This window comes from Telopea speciosissima, chromosome 2, assembly GCF_018873765.1.
Source record: "Telopea speciosissima isolate NSW1024214 ecotype Mountain lineage chromosome 2, Tspe_v1, whole genome shotgun sequence".
Taxonomy (NCBI): Eukaryota; Viridiplantae; Streptophyta; class Magnoliopsida; order Proteales; family Proteaceae; genus Telopea; species Telopea speciosissima.
The window spans coordinates 39,403,730-39,410,730 of record NC_057917.1 but is presented as its reverse complement, the minus strand read 5'-3'; positions in this window follow the sequence as shown (position 1 = coordinate 39,410,730).

The window sequence follows — 7,001 nt, the reverse complement described above, 5'->3', positions numbered from 1 at the left end:
GTACCTGAGATGTTCAAGAGGGTAAAAGAAGGGATGGATTTGTAAACTTTTCACAATACCAGAATCCTGAAGGTGCTTTCTATGCTAGTATAACAGATTGAAAGCTAGAGCACAGTCATTGGTTTAGAATCAGAAGTTTTGTCTAACATGAGACTTTTAGAATCATCTTGGATGTGTACATAAGAGTGGAATGGCACAACATGATTCATGTAGCCTGTCTAAGTAGTTGAAATAAGGTCAATAGAGTAGAGTTCAGTTCAGTTATTTTGCAAATGTAGTAGCATGTAATGACAAAAGAGGAAATGGAATGAAAATTGCTAATTGTTAATATCCCAAACAAATTTATATACATATGTATAACAAGTATTGTCATGATCTCGACAAAAGAGGAAATGGAATGAAAATTGCTAATTGTTAATATCCCAAACAAATTTATATACATATGTATAACAAGTATTGTCATGATCTCTAGATACTGAGACTAAGGGGCACATTTTTGTTAAAAATATCAATTATAGGAAATTGGATCTTAAAAAAATAAAAATAAAAAATAAGGAAAGAAAAATCAAACTTCTGAGTTAGCAACATCTTTAAAACCTGCAACCCATTCCTATCAGAAGAAATAAAAACAGTCACACACCCCTGCAGACCACCAAAACAATACCTGAGTTAATGGAAAGCAAAATAGCACAAATAAATCATACTCTAATGTGGAAAAGAGCTTCCCAGGAGGACAACACTTGGTAATTGAACCGCTTGCTTCTTAGAGTCGCGTTGGGGAAATCTTTCGTCTTCCCCCTTGAAAATTCTAACTTTGGGTGAGACCCCTATAAGGTTTCGGGTTGTGATTGAATCATGATTTAAGATAGACATTTCACTTATCAAAGAAGGTCACAGAGGTTTCTAGGGTTAGTAACTGAGTCACAGAAGAAACAGACGAGGAAGGAAAAACTTTGTGAAGAACTAAAGCATAGAGGAAGAGAGGGGGGGGGAAAACAATAGAACAATGTATGTGTTCGAACAAACTAAACTAATTGTCACCGTGGTTAGTGACAATCAGCCCACCAAGTCCCGAAATGGCAGTCATGGGTGGATGGATCATAATACAAAATCCATGAAAAATTTATACCGGCAAATATTGAAAACTGTATTAAAAACAGAATCTAAAATTTCAGTAATGGATTTTTCTCTTTCATCAAAAAACATAAGGGTGAGTGGTAGCATAACGTGCGTTATGCAAAGTTATTTTCACATCTTTTTAATAATAACCGTACATCTAGAATAAGATTAATCTCGACCATCCAATGAATATGAATAGAAATCAATGGTTACTTGTTATTACGGTGACACGGGTTCAGTTTTTGTTTTACTATATGTAAATCACCCATCAACAATGCTTCCCTGTCCAGATTGGAGTTATGGGTGGAACTGTAAGAGGTTCCAGAAGTGCTCTGAAGTTCTTGCTGTCGAGAGAGGGGATGGAGTGAGGGATTGAAAACGATGTTGCTATCGTCGAAGGAGGGGCAATGCATGTGGTGGAGGCATATACTTGTAAAGGTCAAAATCCTTGGAGACAGCGGGTGAGAGTCTCCTTTCTGAAAAATCAATAGCATGTACTGAACTCCGTCCGACGGCATTGGAATAGGTTGCAAGCAGCCCACCATATTTTCGGCCATCTAAGATGACGATTGAACTAACGAGAACGGAAACGATAAGCCAAAGCACAAAGAAGAAGACGATGGTTCCCATGTCTATTTATGATGGGTGTGTGTTTCTAATCATGATCATAGCAAGGATTGAGATGTTCTAACTTCCAAGTCTATTCTGAAGCTTCAGCCTTTGAGTAATATCCATTTTGTTCCTTAACGATGAGAGACTTGAGATGCATTTTAATCTAAAAGCTTGGGTCTGTGTATCTAACCAAATAAATTATTGGCATGTGACTTTCATCCATGTTAAACCCATTAAAAGTCAAAACCTCTGCCAATTTCTTGAAGAAGATCGACTTGCGAGATCATATCTTAATCTCTTGTAGTTACGGCTTCCAGAAATGAAACTATGATCTTCTTGGCCATCTCAGCAATTGTAACATGAATGATGTCTTTTGAAAACTCATGATCCAAGTTGCAGTTGCTCAACGGTTTTTCACAAGTACATGAAGTTACAAATCCGGTTTGATTTTGTGGTTTCAAGGGTTTGCAGAGATTGTCAAAGGGTTTTGCAGAGGTTAGCAGCAAAGGAGGTATATCGGTAACAAGAAGTCTCGGTTAATTGAGATAAAAAAAAGTCCAACAGTTGAGATTTTACTTGCTTAAATGGACGGTTAAAATCAAACAACGTCCTGCAATGCTGTTCTTACGCACGCACCGCAACAGTTTAGCCAATAAATAAATAAAATTTAGTAATTGATTTATTTTATTTTAATAAAAATGGTTAATTGAGAAGTTGTAAGTTGTAACATTCTTTTGTTTTTAAGTATTGTTGAAGATTATTTTCAAAAAACAAAAAAAACTTGACATTGACACTTTTATTAAGTCGATGAATCTTGGCGTAACGATTAAATTGCACTATTGGAACTTGTTGATTATAGGTTTGACATTTGAAATAACTTCTCCGGTAAGTGGCAAGCCATTTACTGGGACACTCCTTTTCATTGTTTTGCTTCCTTTGAAAGAAAAATGTGTTCATCTATACAGGGGTTTAATAATCGGTATCGATATTAGTATTGATCTCAGCCTCAGTCAATATCAATCTGGATCGGTCTGTATTGGTTTCGATCAACAGTTTTATCCTTAAATTTCTATAAAAATCAATTTTATTTATATTTTTACCCTAGGTGAGTACCTCTGGATTGATATTGTACGGTCTCTACTGATACCAATACGAATCGATCGATACAGCCAATACAATACCGATTCCTTGAACCATGCACCTACCTTTCAGTGGTGGGAATCTGTACCCTAGCATAATGATCTCTCTTTTTTAAATGCCCCATATTGGACCATTCCATTACCTACCTCTCATTGGTGGGAAACTATACTCTAGCATAATGATCCCTGCCCCATATTGAATCATTGATCACCTACCTCTCATTGGTGGGAAACTATACTTTAGCGTTAACCTTTTGGGATTGGTGTGTGGTTTGTATGATTATATTTTTATATTAAAAAAAAAAAACTGTACTTTAGCATAATAATTTTTCTTTTAATTAACCTTGATTACAACAAGAAAATTACAAAAATACCACCATTCTATTAACAGAGGAGATTACTATATAGTACATGAAACCGCTTTAAAGTTTCAGTTGGATCCAGATCTTCTATGGCACGGGCTGCCCGTCTTGCCGTGCTGTGCAGACACAAGGCGGTGCACATTGACTGCCTTACCCCTGCCCGAGCGCCTTACCTGAATGGGGGTAAGGCAGTCATTGCATGCGGTCCTATGTCTACGCAGCACAGGCAGGACAGGGCAGTGCGTCGTAGAAGATCTTTTGTAGCAACTTGAAGGGGTTATAAGGGGTAGTTGCATTTAACTTGAAGGGAAAGGAGAATGATATAGAGGCAATTTGCTTATGGTTATGTTTAGCTCAATCGCAGAACCAACATTTTCTGGACACCTAAACGTGTTCTATTGCTTGTTAACACAGCCCAGCACAAGGCCATGCACTCTTTCCTTCTTTAACAAATCAAGAGTTTAGTTAACGAATCCTCAGATTTTCTTGCAACCAAAACGGAACGTTATGCATCAGTACTAAGCCAGAAGGAAGATGATATATATATATATATTTTTTTTGGGGTAAAGTGTAATTTATTAAAAAGAGTGTGACGAAGACAAGGCTTCAGAAGTACATAGCTCTGAAAGCCAAGGAGTAAAAGATGGCCATATGGTTTTGCACGCTAAAGACCCGGCTTTTCTGACAAGGGAATTAGCAACTTGATTTTGATCCCTTGAAACAAAGGAAAATGAACATTCTTCAAAATAAGAAACTAGATACTGGCAGAACCTCAAGCACTGGTGGTCGACGCAATTGGAGTGATGAAATGATGATCTTCTGAAGGAAGATAAAGTAAGATCAGCAAAAGTAATAAGGAAAATAACACACGTACGCACCTCTGTCGTCTACTGGAAATTCGGAAATATTGAAGTCAATGGATCCCCTCAGATTCCAATCGTACGGTAAGAAACATGTCCAACGTGATCTTCTGGAACATTTCCCTAATAAATATTTAAAAATGGCAGTTATCAAAATGAGGTGCAAAGGCAGAATTCGGAAGGGAAGAAAACTCAAATCAGCTTCAAAGCTATAGCAGTATACCTCATGCGAGCCTTTGCAAAAGGGATCAACAGCACTGTTCTTATGTATTGTAATATAGTTGCACCGTCGGACTGTTAGATGGAAGTAGACTTATGGTTACATAAAATATCGGACCGGATGTGAGAGGAGGTTGGTGGCAGCAGCGGCCAGTAACCACTCGTTTAGTAGTTGTGATTGTTAAGCCTTGGAGTTCATAGGGAAACCGTGGATGGTCCAGTTAACATACAGTTCCAAAGTAGAAAGTGTTTACACCCCTATTTCGATTTTCATTGGACCGTACAATCAGGTTAAACGAATATGGTTGCAAACCATTCCTAGTGAATTATTCAAATTTCAAATTTAAATAGGAGCCGTTGTTGATAGGAACTACCCTAAGTATCAGGTTGATTATAAAAGAGGAAGCCCAACAACAAATAAGGGATCCACAAAACGATCAAACAAGTCTATATTTTTATCTTTGAGGAAATATCATCCCCCTCTCCTCAAAATATCCATAATATCAATCCAGTACCCAAATTTTGAATAATGATAATGCCCTCTTCTATTTTCCCAAGATACTATCAACTGTACCCTAAATGATTAACGGTATTAAAATAACCATTCAAAAGATGATATTACCCTCCTTCTTCTTCTTCTTTTGGTTTTCTAATTTTTTTTTTTGTTCCTTTTCTTCTACATTCAAAACCCACCGATTGAAACCACCATGGCCAAGCAAATCAACTATGTTGGTTTTTCTAGTAAAAACCTGCGTGCCTCTCCTTCTCTCAACTCTCTCCTTTGACCCCACTGAAACCCCAAACCCACCTTCTCTTTCCCTTCTATTTCACTGTAACAGAGAAAACTCCTCTGTGAGAAGTTCTTCTTCTTCTCTTCAACTCATAACCAGGCGATGATTTACACGAGAAGCTTCTGCTAACACTTCTGGCCAGACTCTCTGCAAGATCGTCTCTTTCCAGCGACATCGTCGGACCTCGAAGATCGAGTTTCAAGCTTCAAGAAAGGAGACAGAACATGAGGAAACTTGAAGTCAAATTAGGTCTCACCTCGCTTCGTAGTCCACTTTACTCATGTAGACAAACCCAAAATCACCTGATTGTGTCGCCGATTCAAACCCACTCGGTTCTGAAACTTTAGAAAATTTCAGATGCAAAGGGACATTGGTAGTTAATGTTGGTCAAACAACGGTCCAGGGATCAAACCATGGTTCCGTAGGGAAACCAATTATAAACCAATTAGGGTATTGCACGCCCTGGGTTATCCCATGGTGTCCCATGGTTTCCCATGGGAACCCTGGTGCATCCCTATTAGGGTTTCTCCTTCCCTATTGCGTCCCATAAAATCAATTATCACAATAGGGACGGAGAAATTCGTCTCTAGTCCATCACATGGCAAGAGGGATCCATCCCATACTCGAATGCACAGCGGAAATTAATCGATTCGAGATTCTTTCGCATCCCATAAATATTAATAATCAATGAACAGAAGGAATTAATAAAGAACTGCTAACCTGGTGAGCCTCAAGTGTTGCTCCTCCAATAGACAGTGGTTCTTCCTCCAGTGAGTGCTCCAAACAAACAGATCTGAACCTCCAATGGTACTACCAAGGTTCTACACGCCAATCCCAGATGCCCTCAAACTCCTCAACACATATCTAGGGTTTCATAAACCCCAACTCTCAAACACAGGTGAGAGAAGCAAGAAGAAGAAGAGAGATCACAAGAGGGAGAGAGAGAAACCAAAAATGTAGGAGAGAGAGTGTCTACTCCAAAAATGTGGAGAGCTTCCTCTTCGCGTTTTATGGTCCCCTATTTATAATAATAGGTTTAATTAAATCCTAGATAGATTTAATAGAGCCCTAGTGAGAGTCCGACTCTCTCTCTCACATCGCGCTTCTGTTTAAACTCAAAGTGCTACACAGTGAAGAAGCGAGAATCTAATAGGGAAAGTATTAATTAGATTTTTTATTTAATTATTAATGGATAATTACAATTAGCACCAAATCCATTAATTAAATAAAGAGCCAATTAAATTAGCAAATTCCAAATAACTTCCTATATGATAACAATTTATCATATACAACCCCCCCACTAATCAACACCATCATTATGGAATCTAGGGCATGTACAAATGTACTGCCAAACCCCAATCCATAGTACATGTCCATATAAGAGCGTCTGTGCATCCGATCGGGTCCCGCAAAACTCGATAAAATACTTTATTTGAAATAACTATAAATAATGTATCATTTTATGTAAAATAAATTTTGCAAAATCATTTCCAAAACGGTCGGATCCGATTCCGATCCGACCATGCACAGGCATCTCTATCTTGGTGTTCCCCAATCGGGCGTGGTGACCGTGTTGGATAACTCCTTCACTCACAAAGTGTTCACGCATTCCCGCAACACCGGCTTTGACTCACTTGAGTCTCGGTCATTGATGAACCAAAGAATGCGATCACACTTTGCAGGTGACAGGGTTCCCTCAGTGCAGGTATCGGTGACACATGTCTATCCCTTCCTACATCTGGGCAGAATACATGAGGGAATTGACAAAGTAGATTCTTTGCCAATGCACACATCAAACATGTGAGTACTCGCATTCGTACCCTGACATCACATGTCTAGGCATACCCAATGCGACGACCATATGATAAGGGTGCCCAGCCCAAACCCTAGTCGTGACTA